The sequence below is a fragment of the Rana temporaria genome, chromosome 2, assembly GCF_905171775.1.
Source record: "Rana temporaria chromosome 2, aRanTem1.1, whole genome shotgun sequence".
Classification (NCBI taxonomy): Eukaryota; Metazoa; Chordata; class Amphibia; order Anura; family Ranidae; genus Rana; species Rana temporaria.
In genome coordinates, this window is record NC_053490.1 from 127996423 (window position 1) to 128015100 (window position 18678).

The 18678-nt window shown below is 43.7% G+C and overlaps 1 protein-coding gene across 2 annotated transcripts in view; it reads left to right on the plus strand.

Annotated features, from left to right (window-relative positions):
* The first annotated feature begins 14560 nt into the window (after positions 1 to 14560).
* The window catches only part of MYO1A (myosin IA), a 160514-nt gene continuing 156396 nt past the window's right edge, over positions 14561 to 18678 (plus strand). For both annotated transcript variants that reach the window (XM_040340952.1, XM_040340953.1), the window contains exon 1: positions 14561 to 14740. The gene's annotated coding sequence lies outside the window, so the exon portion shown is untranslated. The remainder of the gene's footprint in view (positions 14741 to 18678) is intronic.

Consider the following 18678-nt stretch of genomic DNA (forward strand, 5'->3'; position numbering starts at 1 on the left):
ATAGAGCTTTCTTTTGGTGGTATTTGATCACCTCTGCGGATTTTATTTTTTGCGCTATAGACAAAAATAGAGCGACAATTGTGAGAAAAAACATTTTTTTTAACTTTTTACTATAATAAATATCCAATAAAAAAAAAAAAAATACGTATACGTATTCTTCTACATATTTTTGGTAAAAAAAAAAAATCGAAATAATCGCGTATGGTGATTGGTTTGCGCAAAAGTTATAGCGCCTACAAAATAGGGGATAGAATTATGACATTTTTTTTATTTGTTATTTTTTTTACTAGTAATGGCGGTGATCTGCGATTTTTGTCACGACTGTGATATTGCGGCGGACACATCGGACACTTTTGACACATTTTTGGGACCATTCACATTTATATAGCGACCAGTGCTATAAATATGCACTGATTACTGTATAAATGTGACTGGCAGGGAAGGGGTTAATGTGTGCCCTGCATAGTGTTTCTAACTGTGGGGGGAGGGGAGTGACTGGGGGAGGTGACCGATGGTTATCCCTATATACATGGGACACACCATCGGTCTCCTCTCCCTGACAGGACGTGGATCTCTGTGTTTACACACAGAGATCCATGTCTCTGTGACTGCCGATCGCGGGTGCCTGTCGGACATCGCGGCCGCCAGGCACGCGCATCGGCACCTGAGTGACGCGGTGGGCATGCGTGCCCCCCCAGTGGCCGTATATAGACGGCCTCCCAGCAATTAACATCCACATTGCGGCTGTATATAATTGTCTGGCCGGCGGGAAGTGGTTAAATATGAACAAAGCATATGCCTCTGTGCAGTGTATTTGTCTCATTTAAGAGCACTATGTGTCAATTTTGTTCACTGCCTCGTTCCTCTGCTATCAGCATGAATCACTTCTGGCAAGTTTTCCAGCACGCCGCCTGTGATTGACAGCCGCAGATCTGTTCTTGTGTGCTGTGTGAAGGGGGGTGTGTCCCTTCCCTCCAATCAGCTCTCAGAGCTCTCCTCACTGAGCCCTGAAGTGTGTAATTTCAGCTCTCTGCCCCGTTTTCTGAAATAGCAGACAAGCTTTGTAAATTCTGTACTTTGAATGGATGTAGAGAAGAGCAGAGTGCAGATTAGCAGGTATAAATTATGTATGTGGATTTGTTTAATCGCTTTGTATCACCTGAGGCCAGTCACTTCACTGAGTATACTGTATGTAAGGGTTTACAATCACTTTATAGGTGGTTTAAAGGCCTAAAGCGGCACTCTTATGAGAGAAGTACAAGGCTTCCATTGGTGGTCTTCTCCTAAAATGTTAGTTGCCTGGCAGTCATGCTGGTCCAATGGATTCAGTAATTTGTAAGTCACCAACTCATAACAAGTATGCAGCTTAGGAATTCTGGCTTCTCTTTGATATTTTTATCTATGTTTTTGTTCCATGTCAGTGACTCAAAGCACCAAAGCCAGAGTGAGACATTTTAACCACTTTGTAAAGGTTCGTTTTTTATTTTTTAAATCGGTTCCTTTAAGCTACTGCATTGTTTGTTCACTTACCTTTTCCTTCGATTTCCCTTCTAAATGTTTTTTTTCTTTGTCTGAATTTCTCACTTCCTGTTCCTCCTCAGTAAGCTTGCCCCCATCATCTGAGCCGTTCTGGCTGGGGGTTAGTCAGCGTGCTTGCCCCCTCTCTTGGGACTATGTCCCTGCGGGGAGAACAGAAAGTGAGAAATTCAGACAAAGAAAAAAAACATTTAGAAGGGAAATCGAAGGAAAAGGTAAGTGAACCAACAATGCACTAGCTTAAAGGAACCTATTTAGAAAATAAAAAACAAATCTTTACAACCCCTATAAGGACTGGAAGGATTTACCCACTTAATGACCAGGCCACTGTTTGTGATACACCATTGCGTGATTTTAACTGACAATTGCCTATATGTGCACAATATTGTGCTGGATAAATAAATGTGTTCAAAAATAGCAGAGCTTCAGTAAAATTTCCAAAGTGCACAGTGCTCCAAAACAAAAATCCGGTAATAAAGTGCTTGATTGAATATTCCCAAAGTGCAATAGTGCTTGAAAAATGATGCTGCAATCCACCGCACGATCACTTAGTGTAGTTGTGCAGACCAAGCTCCAATATATGGTAATCCTAGCCTCTCACCTTAAACAAGGCTATAATGAGCCTGTAATGATGTCAAAGCCCAGCAGATTCAACTGCAGATCTGTGTCTCCAGGTCAGCCCCGTTGCTCCAATCACCCGGCCGCAGATCTCCCAGATCGCTCCCAGAATGGCACTCAATGAAAGCACAGTAGAATCCCCATAGTGTAGTAGGTAAACATGTTTTTAATAAAAAATAATATAGCACTTACAATTAAAATGGCTGTAATCAGCATGCAGATGATAACAGTAGTGTGATTCAGATCTCAGCAGGTCTCCGCTCTCGGCCGCGAGCAGGGATGACTTCACCGATGGCTCTCCTCCTTCCTGACGCGTTGCGTGGCTGATCGACGCCACTTAGTCATAGGACATAGATGGTTTGCACAACTACACTAAGTGATCGTGCGGTGGATTGCAGCATCATTTTTCAAGCACTATTGCACTTTGGGGAATATTCAATCAAGCACTTTATTACCGGATTTTTGTTTTGGAGCACTGTGCACTTTGGAAATTTTACTGAAGCACTGTTATTTTTGAACACTCTTATTTATTTATACAGCACGATATTGTGCACATATAGACTTTTTTGCATATATTATTTATTGGTACTTTATTATTGATTATTTATTCTGGATTTTGCCTTTTCACTATTTATTATATATATTTATTTTTGCACTGGACTTTCTTCACCCATTAAGGTTTTTTTTCACTTTTTATATTTATTATTGTGATAATTTCTTGATGACCGAAAAATTATTTCTAGTCATTCATATATTTTGGATTTCATTATCTTCACGTTATCCATCCCTCTCATCATGGATGTGGATGTATGGTGGGATGTAAGGAACTAGGAGTGGAACACGTTTAATTGGATACATTGGTCAGTCATTTACGTTTATGTGCGTTTATTTATATTGACCATTTATTATTGTCATATTGGCAAGCGCCACTACACCCCCTCTTTTTCATATGATCTTCGATGTGTGAGCACCTTATAGTAGTGGCTGCTGCTTGTAATTTTAATTTAACTTGATTTTATATTTTATTTTAATATTCAGCTTTTATTGCCCTTGGTTAGAGTGGTTTTGCACATTAGTTCCCCCCTTATACACAACTGACAATTGCGCAGTCTTGCGACGTTATATCCAAACAAAATTGATGTCCTTTTTTTCCCCACAAATGTGGCTTTCTTTCTGTTGCTCCAGGTCAGATTTACTAGGCAGCAAAACCAGGAGGAGGAATGCACGGGAGCCTGTAGCTTTAAGAACAAATCAGCAATGGTGGTTCCCATATTCCTCTGCTCTCAGGTTCCCTGTTCATATCTCTATCAACTACAGTGGAACCCTGGATTACGAGCATAATCCATTCCAGGAGAATGCTCTTAATCCAAAGCACTCGCATATCAAAGTGATTTTCCCCATAGATGTTAATGGAAAACGAAAATAAATTGACATGTGGCCAGAGGTGGGGGGCGCCGGAGAGCCTCAGAAATGCTCTGGGTCAACTCAGCTGACCTCAGAAACCGTTTGGAAAATCTCGGAAACACCCGGGAACTGAGTATTTTCTTATGATTCTGAGTATTTCCAAACGGCTCTAAACTGTTCTGAGTGTCACCGGCGCCCCCGCACCTCTGGCCAAATCCGGTACTGCATACCCCATTAGCTTGAATTCTGCTAGTTTCGCGAGACAACACTTGCAAACCCAGTCAGAATTAAAAAAAAAAGTAGCTCGTCTTTCAAAATGCTTGTTAACCAGGTTCCACTGTATATTCATAAACTATTTTCCAACTTTTCAATCAGCTAATGCATTTTTCTATTGGTGTAGCACCCTCTAGTGTGTGCTACTAGAAGTGAGAGTAGATAAAGCATATTTCTAGCCAGGAATAAAACCTGAGTCACTAATTTGGGTCAGGGTTACTAGAGGCCAGGGCTGGATGACTCATCCTGGCAGCTCTCTGGTGCCTCCCCCTGGTATCTGGAAGGTTGGAGAACCTTCTAGAACTAGAGGGCGGAGGTAAGAAGGGGCTGCCTTGAATAGTCAATCCCCAGCAGTGGGCTGGCTGGGAACTGGGAAAAACCCATACATTTACCTGAGCTATACCAGCAAGGGGAGTCAGGTGGAAGATAGAGAAGCAGCGCTAATGGAGACTGTTGGTGGCCCTTAACCCCTTAACGCCCGCCGCACGACTATTTACATCCGCACAATGGCACGGACAGGCAGATGGGCGTATATATACGTCCTTGCCTTCTAGCGGGTGGGGGGTCCGATCGGGACCACTTCCGCTGCGTGCGGCAGGCGGATCCCCTCGGGGAGAGATCTGGGACGATCGGCGCGGCTATTCGTTTATAGCCGCTCTGTCGCGATCGCTCCCCGGAGCTGAAGCACGGGGAGAGCCGTATGTAAACACGGCTTCCCCGTGCTTCACTGTGGCGGCGTATCGATCGAGTGATCCCTTTTATAAGGGAGACTCGATCGATGACGTCAGTCCTACAGCCACACCCCCCTACAGTTGTAAACACACACTAAGTGAACACCAACTCCTACAGCGCCCCCTGTGGTTAACTCCCAAACTGCAACTGTCATTTTCACAATAAACAATGCAATTTAAATGCATTTTTTGCTGTGAAAATGACAATGGTCCCAAAAATGTGTCAAAATTGTCCGAAGTGTCCGCCATAATGTCGCAGTCACGAAAAAAATCGCTGATCGCCGCCAATAGTAGTAAAAAAAAAAAATTAATAAAAATGCAATAAAACTATCCCCTATTTTGTAAACGGTATAAATTATGCGCAAACCAATCGATAAACGCTTATTGCGATTTTTTTTACCAAAAATAGGTAGAAGAATACGTATCGGCCTAAACTGAGGAAAAAAAACATTTTTATATATTTTTGGGGGATATTTATTATAGCAAAAAGTAAAAAATATTGAATTTTTTTCAAAATTGTCGCTCTATTTTTGTTTATAGCGCAAAAAATAAAAACCGCAGAGGTGATCAAATACCACCAAAAGAAAGCTCTATTTGTGGGGAAAAAAGGACGCCAATTTTGTTTGGGAGCCACGTCGCACGACCGCGCAATTGTCTGTTAAAGCGACGCAGTGCCGAATCGCAAAACCTGGCCTGGGCATTTAGCTGCAAAATGGTCCGGGGGTTTAAGTGGTTAAGGCACCCCTTACGCTGGGAGCTCAGGAACGCTAGCCTGGAAGGATTTATTCCCAACACAGGAGGCAGTGGAAGGATTCATGCCGGAGAGGCAGCAAGAAGGAGAAAGCAGAGACAGTGAGTAGATCAGCACGGTGCAGGGACAAGACAAGGTCAAATACTGTCATAAGTACTTTCTTGAAGACCTCATAGTGCCAAGTCTTCATCTAATCTTGCCCTGGGAGGTCTCCATGTGTGTGTGCCAGTTGGGCAGGACTGGGGCAGAAAGTCAGGCAGGAGGACTGGGAGGAAGATCAGCCAGGTGTGGCTGGTGGCAGCCAGGTGGGTTAGTATTTCTGCAAAGTAAATGGAGCTGGGATCAGTGGCCACAGGGAAGCAGGAGGAATGTCATGCTGTTTACTTCATCTGTGCTATTTGGTAAAGGGACTGAGAGTTCCTGCCTGTAATGAGCCTTTGCTGAGCTAGCAATACCCAGCTAATTCCAACAGAAGTGAGCAGAGTGAGTGAGTGAATAACTTGTATAGCGCTACAAATGCGACCTAAATCGCCTCAAGGCGCTTTGTATCCATAGTCGTCCTGATCCTTCAGAAGAGGTGGGTCTTAAGTTTTTTTCTGAAGGCCTGATGATTTTCTTCCATACGGATATTAGTTGGTAGAGCGTTCCATAGCTGTGGTCCTTGGCCTGTGAATCTTCATTCTCCTTTAGATTTGATGCGGAACTTGGTGATTTGCAGGAGGTTTTGGTTGGTTGATTGAAGAACGCGATTAGGGTTGTAGTATTTTATTTTCTCGCATAAATATTGAGGGGCGATTCCTTGTGTGCATTTGTGAGTGAGGTGGAGGGTCTTGAAAGTAACCCAATCCTTAACGGCTAGCCAGTGGAGGGTTCTGAGGGACGGGGTGATTAATTCCCAGTTTTTTTTTTTTCCGTTACCAGACTGGCTACCATGTTCTGGACGACTTGCAGAAGGTGCTGTACATTGGAAACCAAGGGCCAGATCCACAAAAGGGATACGACGGCGTATCTACTGATACGCCGTCGTATCCCTGTTTCTATCTATGGAACTGATCCACAGAATCAGTTTCTCATAGATAGGGAGAAGATCCGACATGTGTAAGGGACTTACACTGCCGGATCTTAGGATGCAGTACCTCGGCCGCCGCTGGGGGCATTTCTCGTCGGAATGCCGCTTCGGGTATGCAAATTAGCACTTACGGAGATCCACGAAGCTTTTACGCTTCGTTTTTTCTTCGTAAGTATTAGTTTGCAAACGCAATATTAGGGCTGCTTTTACAAGGCCTAAACTGTTTAGGCCTTGTAAAAGTAGACCCTTCTATCCCACGTCACCGTCTTTTTTTTTTTTCAAATTTTTTTTTTTTCGCCGCAACTCGTATTTTTTTTTTTACGCCCGTCGCGATTCTCAAAACCCGGCGCAACGTAAAACCGCGCAAAGCACGTCGGGAAAATGACGTTTTGAGCATGCGCAGTACGTCCGGCGCGGGAGCGCGCCTAATTTAAATGGGACTCGCCCCATTTGAATAGGAACGCCTTGCGCCGGCCGGATTTAAGTTACACAGCCGAAAATTTCTAGGTAAGTGCTTTGTGGATCGGGGACTAGAAATTTTGCGGCAGTGTAACTTAAATGGGAATATTTAAGTTATGGCGGCTGGCTGTGGATCTGGCCCCAAGTTTGTGCAGGTGGAAGGAAGAAGAGGACTTTTTTTTAAATATGGAGGAAATTGTCGCTGGTTCTGTGTTAAACATTTTCAAGTTGGGCCTCCCATAATTCCCTAACCCCATCCAAGTTTTCACCCCCCTCAAGTAAATGAAGGAAAATGGTGACTGGCTGTGCAGCAGTGGGGACTTGAGGACATCAGCGACTCCTATGGTGGTAGAGCTACATATTCAAACCTGAAGGAGGGACTAGCTTAGAGACATAGTAGGCCCATAAACATTCACTAGTGAACTGAATGACATTGTGATGGTATAGGTATAGAAACATTTTATAACCCAGAAATTGCTGACATGCTATACTTTGTGACATTGGGAACACCGCTACTTTTCCAGCTAGTACATTGCAGTCTCAGATGATTTTATACTATTTGTTATATCATTCAGTCCACAAAAGCAAAGAATTTAGTTTATGAAACATTGTACAAGTTACTACCAAGGTCAGATCGACAAGACAATATATGAGAACTTTTATCTAGTCTGAAAAAAATCATATGGTAAATGTAGGAATGTGCTTCGGATTAGCGATTCCTGAAATAAAAAATATATATATACATTTGTCCATAATAACAGGTTTGGATCAATTGAATATCTCTGTGTTTAATGCTGTAGGCTTTGTTTACACTAGAGCGACTTGTCATGCGACTTTGGACACATAAGGTCTCATAACAAGACGCAGCCCATTGATTTAAATGGCACCTGTTCCAATATATGCGACTTAAAGTCACAGGGACTTTGAAAAGGTTTCTGCACTACTTTGATGTAACACCGGAGAGGGAAAATGGCTAATTGGGCCCAATTTGAACATTTTCACTCTTGTTACCAGCGGTTTAGACATTAATGGCTGTGTGTTGAGTTATTTTGAGGGGACAGCAAATTTACACTGTTATACAAGCTGTACACTCACTACATTACATTGTAGCAAAGTGTCATTTCTTCAGTGTTGTCACATGAAAAGATATAATAAAATATTTACAAGAATGTGAGGGGTGTACTCACTTTTGTTACCAGCGGTTTAGACATTATTGGCTGAGTGTTGAGTTATTCTGAGGGGACAGCACATTTACACTGTTATACAAGCTGTACACTCACTACTTACATTGTAGCAAAGTGTCACTTCTTCAGTGTTGTCACATGAAAAGATATACTAAAATATTTACAAAAATGTGAGGGGGGCAGAACATTTTTTTGTGATATAATGTACAAGCAATGTCTTGATATACAATTAGTGTCATGTCACAACAGAGTATAAAAGAGAAGAGAGGCGCCTCTAAGGCCCCGTACACACGACCGAACATGTCTGCTGAAACTGGTCCGCGGAGCAGTTTCAGCAGACATGTTCGGTCGTGTGTACGGCCGATCGGACAGGATTCCAGCGTACATTTGCCCGCCAGACCGGTTTCGAGCGGGCAAATGTTTCTAAACTTGCTTAGAAACATGTCCGCTGGAATCATGTCCATCGGACATGTTCGGTCGTCTGTACAGACTCACCGTACATGTCCGAGCGGCCGCCATCCCTCGCATGCGTCGAATGACTTTGACGCATGCGTGGAAGCATTGACCTTTCAGCGTCGCGCACGTCGCCGCGTCATCGTTGCAGCGACGGCGCGAACATGTCACCGCGCTGTCTGTCCGCGCGGATTGACTCTCATTTCTGTATGATGGTGTGTACAGCTATCATACAGAAATCTCCGGGCGGGCATGTCCGCTGAAAACGGTCCGGCGGACCGTTTTCATCGTACATGTTTGCCCGTGTGTACGAGGCATAAGTGTAGCAATATGGTTACATTTAATGAAGAGACAACATTTAGCAACTTATCGCTACACTTAGGCCCCATACACACCATAGAATCCATCCGCAGATAAATCCCAGCAAATGGGTTTCAGCGGATAGATCCTATGGTGTGTACACGTCAGCGGATCTTTTTCCGCGGATATATCTCCCCTGGGATGGATTTCCAGCAGATCGGATATTCGCTGACATGCAGAACAAATCCATCTGCTGGAGTCCATCCCAACGGATGGATCCGCTGGTCTGTACAGACTCACCGAATCCATCCGTCCGAAGGGATCCCCCGCATGCGTCGCAATGATTCAACGCATGCGTGGAATTCCTTATATGACAGCGTCGTGCACGTCACCGCGTCATAATCGCGGCGACGGCGCGACACGTCATCGCCAGAGGATTTCGGCGCGGATTTCAATGCGATGGTGAGTATACACGCCATCGCATAGAAATCTGCTGAAATCCTCGAGAGGATTTATCCGCGGAAACGGTCCGCTGGACCGTATCCGCGGATAAATACTCCCGTGTGTATGGGGCCTAAGAGGCGCCTCTCTTCTCTTTTATACTCTGTAGCTCCTGCTGGATTTTTCTTCTAATCCCCTTATAGAAGCTTCCATTTGTGGATGGACATTTTATGGTTAAACAACCGATCGCATTGTTATATTTCTTTTTATATGGACTATAAACTGAAGGGCTTATGAAAAAATGGTTGTGGAATGGATCATTTGAGTTTCCATTATTTCTTATGGGAAAATTGCTTTGATATACAAGTGCTTTGGATTACAAACATGCTTCCGGGAACGAATTATGCTCCCAATCCAAGGTTTTACTTTAGTTTGTTTTCACATTGCAAATGGCAAACAAAACTTCTTTTTTTTTTCCCCCAGAGTTCAACTTTAAGCTGTAAAAAAATCTAGATAAATTGATGCCAGGTATCACTGATATATTATTGACATGACAAGCAGATGATCCTTTCATGACATGCATATGCCTAATAACACGGGCTGTAAATGATCGCTGACAAGGGTGTGTTGTTTGGCCATATAGTCTGTACCTTACCCTGCAATTACTCTTGTTTGCTCACTTACAGGATACTTTGCTCCATGCTTGGAAGACATATTAACAATTTCATCCGATTTTTATTTTTTTTCCTTTGTCTTCATGGACTTTCAACTGTGTGATGTAAAATACACTCATGGGGTGGGGCACATTGCACGGCTTTGGAGCTTTATTAATGAAAACTTCATTGAACGAAATATTTGAATACACCTGTTACAGTATATGTTTGCTTTACGCAGTTTATAAAGCAATTGAGAATAGGATTACATCACCTGTAAACAGGGGCGGGCCCTCAGACAATTGGAGATGATGGGGCCCCCGGGCAATAGGAGATCATGGGGCCCCCGGGCAATAGATTATGGGGCCACACAGTACTGTATACACACACATACACAGTATACAAGCACAGTATACACACACACAGTATACACACACACAGTATACACACACACAGTATACATACACACAGAATACACACACACGGTATACATACACACAGAATACACACACGATATACATACACACAGAATACACACACACAGTATACATACACACAGAATACACACACACGGTATACATACACACAGAATACACACACGATATACATACACACAGAATACACACACACAGTATACATACACACAGAATACACACACACAGTATACATACACACAGAATACACACACACACAGTATACATACACACAGAATACACACACACAGTATACATACACACAGAATACACACACGGTATACATACACACAGAATACACACAGTATACATACACACAGAATACACACAGTATACACACACACGGTATACATACACACAGACAGAATACACATACACAGTATACATACACAGAATACACACACACAGTATACATACACACAGAATATACACACACACACGGTATACATACACACAGAATACACACACACGGTATACATACACACAGAATACACACACACACGGTATACATACACACAGAATACATACACACAGAATACACACATACACAGTATACATACACACAGAATACACACACCGTATACATACACACAGAATACACACACACACGGTATACATACACACAGAATACACACACGGTATACATAGACACAGAATACACACACACACGGTATACATACACACAGAATACACACATGGTATACATACACACAGAATACACACACACACGGTATACATACACACAGAATACACACACACGGTATACATACACACAGAATACACACACACAGTATACATACACACACAATACACACATACACAGTATACATACACACAGAATACACACACACACCGTATACATACACACAGAATACACATACACACGGTATACATACACACAGAATACACACACACGGTATACATAGACACAGAATACACACACACGGTATGAATACACACACGGTATACATACACACAGAATACACACACACGCTATACATACACACAGAATACACACACACAGTATACATACACACAGAATGGGGCCCCCTAGTGGCATGGGGCCCTCGGGCAGTGCCCTAGTGTCCGAATGGTCAGTCCGCCCCTGCCTGTAAAACAAAACATACTGAGGAAAATATGGAGGGTGCCATAGCCTACTGCCTTTAAAAATGCCAGCTACCTGCCTGTCTCTGGCTTTGTACCCAAAGTCATTTAGGGATAATGGCAATCTGCTGAGGCCTTTAAAGGGTTTGTAAACCCTTGTTAAAAAAAAAAAAAGTAACAAACATGTCATACTTACCTCCACTGTCCAGTTAGTTTTGCACAGTGTGGCCCCGATCACCGTCTTCTGGGGTCCCCCGGCGGCTCTTGTGGCTCCTCCCCACATCGGTAAACCCACTGGGAGAAGCGCTCTCCCGAGGGGGTTACCTTGCGGGCATGATTCAGAGTCCAGCATTTGCATCCATTGACACAGAATGCCGGACTCGGCGCCCCGGTGCCCGCTTCATTGAATTTGTTTGACAGCAGCAGGAGCATATGGCCGGGTTGCTATCAATCTATCCAATCGAGAGCCAAGAACCCCAGGCAGAGAGGTACAGCGTGTCTCCGCCGAGGGATTAAAGGGCTCAGGTGAGTAAAACAGGGGGGACCGGTCACTATAAGAAGTTTTCTCACCTTAATGCATAGGATGCATTAAAGTGGAGTTCCACTATAAATAAAATAAAAAATTACACCAAAAACCTGCAAAAAAATTGAAAAATTTTTTTTTTTTACTTACCAGAAATGCCGGTTGCTATGCGGATGTTCCTAATCTGCCTCTTTCTAGTCCGCGGCAGGTCTTCTTCCTCGTCCTCCTTGCAGTGTTTTCTGGGGAATGGGGCACGCTGCCTTCTGGGAACTGTGTGTATCCCAGAAAGCAACTGCCAATCCACAAAAGCACCGCGAGACGTGCGCATGCGCAGTAGGAAACGGGCAGTGAAGCCGTCCTCAGTAAGGATGGCAGCGCCGGGAGCTGCCAGGATCAAGGGATCGGCCTCGGGCGGATCCAGTACAAAATGTATGCTTCAATTCGCCCCGCACAGAATTTTCATGTCATTTCTACAGGAATCCAGTGCGATTCCTGCACAAATGACATGCGATGCGGCAGACCGCGGCGGTGTGAACCCAGCCTTAGGATCATTCCTCTGGAAGTGGGTGGACTTTCTGATATAGCCATGATTTTTTTACAGCTTACAAAGATGATTTCTTTCCTAGGCAACCTTCAAGTACGTCTATCTGTCAGGCTTTTTCATGCAAATGAGACCGAAGCATGCACAGTCTTCGTTCTAACTTAAAGTGGTTGTAAATGCAAATTTAAACAATAAATAAACACATCTATACTTACCTGCTCTGTGCAATAACATTTCACAAAGCGCCCTCGATCCTCCTCTTCACGGGTCCCCCACTGGCGTTCCTGGCTCCTTCTCTCTTGCTGGTGCCCCCAATAGTAAACTAATTCCCATAAGGGCACCTGTGCGGACTCGCTTCCAAGCCCCGCTTGTTTTAGTTCAATTTTAGTCTCCTGCAATTGTTTTAGTTTTAGTCATATTTAGTTGACTAAATCTCCAGTACGTTTTAGTCCACTAAAACTAATTTTAGTCGTTTACGTAAGACATACGCCGGCGTAAAGATAAAGCTGCTCTCTAGGTGGCGCAGCCCATGCAAGGTATGGACGTCGGAACAAGCGTATCTTTTTACGTTGTTTACGTAAGTCATACGTGAATGGGGCTGTGCATAGGTTACGTTCATGTCACAGGCATTGAGCCGGCGTATCTTAGGGCGTAAATTCGACGTGATACTGAGCATGCGCCGTTTGTTCGGCCATGCATCTACATGGGGGTCACGCTTAATTTAAATACAACGACCTGCCTACTTTGAAATACGCGCGCTTACGCCGGCCCATTTACGCTACGCCATCGTAACTTAGGGCGCAAGTGCTTTGTGAATACTGCACTTGCCTCTCTAAGTTGCGGTGGCGTAAATAAGGTACGCTACGCCCGCATGAAGTTACGCCGCCCTACGTGTATCTGGGCCAAAGTCTTTTGACTAAAACAGCATTTTAGTTTTAGTTCCATTTTAGTCTTTTGACTAAAATGCCATTTTAGTTTTAGTCGTATTTTAGTAATCTGAATTGTTTTAGTTTTAGTCGACTAAAATAGTATTCATTTAGTCAACTAAAATGTTTTAATCGACAAAATTAACACTGACTAATGCCGCATACACACGATCGGTCAAACCGATGAGAACAGTCTGATGGACCGTTTTCATCGGACCAAACCGATCGTGTGTGGGCCCCATCGGTTATTTATCCATAGGTTAAAAAAAAGCAATCTTGTTTTAAATATAACTGATGGATACCTAACCGATAGAAAAAAAACGATCGTTTGTAGGCACGTCCATCGGAGAAAAATCCACGCATGCTCAGAATCAAGTCGACGCATGCTCGGAAGCATTGAACTTCGTTTTTTTCAGCACGTTGTTGTGTTTTACGTCACCGCGTTCTGACACAATCGTTTTTTTAACCGATGGTGTGTAGGCGCGACTGACCATCAGTCAGCTTCATCGGTTAACCGATGAAAACGGTCCATCAGACCATTCTCATCGGATGGACCGATCGTGGGTACAGGGCTTAATACTTATTTTCTATAGTTCTCAGCTCCATCTAGTGGCTATAATGCAGTATTTTCCTACTTCACTGTATTTCGAATGAAGAATACCATTGGACCTAGAGAGAAAATAGTCTCATAACATTTGTTTTTGTTCCCATTCACACAGAACAGATGGAAATGCAGTTTCACGGAATGAATAGTTCTGAAATTTTTTAAATAAATACACCTTTTGTTGTCCAGGGTTTACTTCTTCCAACTCAAAGCAGACGAGCCATACCTCCATGTGGATCTGGGCAAGACTTTGCAGGAGCCTGTGCAATGCTCTGCAGCTTTCAATGCAGAAATTAGATAAATGCGTTTTTTTTTTTTTAATGTGGGCGCATTTTTTACATTTTTGTCAAAGAAAAAAAAATGAAGAACACATCAAATTCTCCCACCATAAATGTCTTTCCATAATGGATGTTTTGCTTTGCAGTGCTGGCAGCTGTCAGGCAGGGGGTGTTCCAGGCTAGTGGTAAGGAAATAGGTGTGGTGATGGAAGGGATGTACTAAGCTCTAAGTGCTGCCAGTCATTATCTCCAGCTGCCAGACACCATGGACAGCTCCATGTGAGCACACATAAGGATTCTGCTCCTGAAACTTGGTGTTCGAGGTCCTCTGGGAGTGTCGGAGCGCCTTGGGAAGAACGCAATTAAATCCCACCAGCTACACAACAGCTCTCTGAATCCCCATTCCGCCTGGAGGAGAGGTGAGTGAAGTTTTGCTGTGATTTTCAAGTGACAAGAACAAAGTACAGCAGATCCATCATTTATAGAAGGATTACTTCCTCTTCCCGCAATGAATATTTTCCCCTTATAGTCCATGCTTAGCACTGGTCAGTATTTCTGCACATTTCTATAAAGACCTGTCATTAGGGACTTATAACCTCCAACGTAACTATATAGATTACTGTTTGTTCATTTTAAACCTCATATTCGGGTTGCTCTGCCATCTATTAGCCATGAATAAAATGTTACCGTGGGATTCATTTGTTACAGATTAAAGTTAATGGTTATCGCATTAACTACCGATGACAAATATCACATTGATTTATACAGGAACCATTGTAATCAGGGCCGGTGCTAGCGCAAGGCAACATGGGCACTTGCCTTACGGCACCAGCGCCAGCCCTAGTGGGGGGGGGGGCACCAAAAAAAAAAGCTCCCTGCCCTGCTCACTGTCTCTCCATCTGCATGATTAATGTAGGAAGGGACAGAGCTGGGGGGGTGTCTGTGTAAATCTAAAGGGGTCTAGTGGTGCAGAGTGTTGTTGTGTAATGTAAAAGGGGTCCAGAGGTGCGGTGCTGTGTAATGTAAAGGGGCCCAGAGGTGCAGGGTGCTGTGTAATGTAAAGGGGCCCAGAGGTGCGGTGCTGTATAATGTAAAGGGGCCCAGAGGTGCAGTGCTGTGTAATGTAAAGGGGCCCAGAGGTGCGGTGCTGTGTAATGTAAAGGGGTCCAGGGATGCAGGGTGCTGTGTAATGTAAAGGGGCCCAGAGGTGCGGTGCTGTATAATGTAAAAGGGTTCCAGAGGTGCAGGGTGCTGTGTAATGTAAAAGGGGTCCAGAGGTGCAGGGTGCTGTAAAATGCAAAAGGGGTCCAGAGGTGCAGGGTGCTGTGTAATGTAAAACTAGTCCAGAGGTGCGGTGCTGTGTAATGTAAAAGAGGTCCAGAGGTGCGGTGCTGTGTAATGTAAAGAGGTGCAGGGTGCTGTATAATGTAAAAGGGGTCCAGAGGTGCAGGGTGCTGTAAAATGCAAAAGGGGTCTAGAGGTGCAGGGTGCTGTAAAATGCAAAAGGGGTCCAGAGGTGCGGTGCTGTGTAATGTAAAAGAGGTCCAGAGGTGCGGTGCTGTGTAATGTAAAGGGGCCCAGAGGTGCAGGGTGCTGTGTAATGCAAAAGGGGTCCAGAGGTGCGGTGCTGTGTAATGTAAAGAGGTCCAGAGGTGCGGTGCTGTGTAATGTAAAAGAGGTCCAGAGGTGCGGTGCTGTGTAATGTAAAATGAGGTGAGGTTTCTGTGGAGGACAAGACAGAGAGGACACTTGCAATTAGGGGAACTCCAAAGCCAGGCAGCGCAGCAGCACACTGGGGCATTGCGCCGTCGGCAGTAAAGCACCACTATTTTAGCGGCACTTTACTGACGTTTTTGCGCTGCTATGTGTGCGTGCTGGGGGCGGCAAAATGCACCTTCGCCTGAGTTGGCAAAAATCCTTGCACCGGCCCTGATTGTAATTAGACTAGTTCAGCCAATAATTGATTAGTAAAAAAGCTAAAATTGAAAGTATTAAACCCAAAAGCAAAAATGTATTATATTGCAGCTTTCCAATTCTGATGCTGCGTACACACAGTCGGTTTTTGTCTTGTAAAAAAAACGTTGTTTTTTCTCATGAAAAAAAACGACGGTTTTCAAACTTCATTTTAAAAAACGACATTGCCTACACACCATCGTTTTTTCAAAATGCTCTAGCAAAGCGCGGTTACGTACAACACGTACGGCGCCACTCTGTTCCATTCAAGCTCGCGTCATAACTTGCTTCTGAGCATGCGCGGGTTTAAAAACGTTGTTTTAAACGTCGTTTTAGCCCACACACGATCATTTTTTATGACACAAAAAACGACGTTTTGAAAAACGACATAAAAAATTGAAGCATGTTCCAATTTTTTTTTTGTCGTTTTTCAGAAGACATAAAACAACGTTTTCCCCACACACTGTCATTTTAAATGACGTTTTTAAAAATGTTGTTTTTTTTTCATCACAAAAAACGACTGTGTGTACGCGGTATCAGATGTGATGGCTGCATTTGTTTTTCTTTTTTTTTGCTTTCTTGTTTTTAAAGCGGTTGTATAGCCCCCCCCCCCCATTTTTTTTTTAAGTCACCTGTAAGGGAAAAGGCATAATGAGCTAGTATGTACTGCATACTAGCTCATTATGAAATACTTACCTTAGAACGAGGCGTCGGTAACTCACCTGGTCCACGCCGAGGTAGCTGACCTTTTAGCTATGACTAAGCACTGAACTCCAGTGCGAAACGCGTCAGCTATATACCCCACTGCTTGCTGTGCTTTGTAGTGCATTGTTTCCTTTTATCATTAAAGGCCACCTTTTTTAGGGTTTCTTTGGTGTCCATATCTTCTCTTCAAGTTGAGGTAGCTGACATGTTGCCTCGGCGTGTCTTCCGGGTATCGCAGCTCCAGCGCTGTGAGTGGCTGGAGCCGCAATGTCGTCACTCCCGCGCATGCGCGCCAGAGATTTCTTTCCAGGAAGGTCCGGCGTCTGCCAGGCTTTCAGCCGAGAATCCCCTGTGCTCATGCGCTGCGGCTCATTGCGAGGGGAATATCTCCTAAACCAGGGATCCTCAAACTACAGCCCTCCAGCTGTTGTAGAACTACACATCCCATGAGGCATTGCAACACACTGACATTCACAGACATGACTAGGCATGATGGGAATTGTAGTTCTTGAACAACTGGAGGGCCGTAGTTTGAAGACCCATGTCCTAAACCATAAAGGTTTAGGAGATATTTTTTTTACCTACAGGTAAGCCTTATTATAGGCCTTATTATAGGCTTACCTGTAGGTAAAAGTGAAAAAAATTACTATACAACCGCTTTAATTTTACTTGGTGATCCTGCCAGCTGTCCTGTTATTTTTCAACAAAGCAAGCTGTCCTGCAGATGTAGTAGTTTGAGGGTTGAGACAAGCCATTTAACAATGACAGAGGTGCTTACAATAATTAGCTTTTATTTATTTATATAAAACCTTTATCCCATATAGAAAAAAAAATGGTTTACTGTAACTGTAAGTTATAAAGTTTTAAAATTGTAATTTATAAAGTATTAGCTGGGGTTTGGCTTAAATTATTTTAGTGTATAAAAATCTGCTAGTACATCTAGCACATGGGTGCTCAACCTGCGGCCCTCCAGCTGTTGCAGAACTACAAGTCCCATGAGGCAGTGCAAGCATGACAGTTACAAGCATGACTCCCAAAGGCATTGTGGGAATTGTAGTTCTGCAACAGCTAGAGGGCCGCAGGTTGAGCACCCATGATTTAGCATTTGCCTCCCCACCCAGACTGACAATACTGCCATCCAAAGGTGCCCCTGTGCTCCTTCATCCAGAGTGGGGGGCACTCTAATACAGGAAGTGTGTTACTGACCAGATCACCAGGTGACAAGAGAGGGAAAAAAGCCTAAAAAAGAAAATGAATGCAGTCCCAATATTTAATAATTGCTGCAATATAATACTGGGTTTAATACTGCTTTAGGTGAAATATCTAGGCTGCCACTGTTTTCCTTTTGAATATACTAGTTGCCTGGCTGTCATGGAAATGCTTTTGCTGCAGTGCTTTCTGACTGTCTAAAAACAAGAACAGAGATTTGTTATACGGAGGCTTCTCTTTCACTTGCCACATGCTTTCCCCAGGACTGTGATGCACATATATTTATAACAGACACAACCAGTTATCTATCACTGTTAGAAGTCTGTAAGCATCTAATAATGTTTGGAATTTTACAAAAAAAAATTTCATGTACAAAAAAATAAATGTATTACCCCCCCTCCCACTACCACCCCCCCTCCCACTACCACCACCCCTCTCCACTACCACCACCCCTCTCCACTACAACCACCCGTCCCACTACCACCACCCC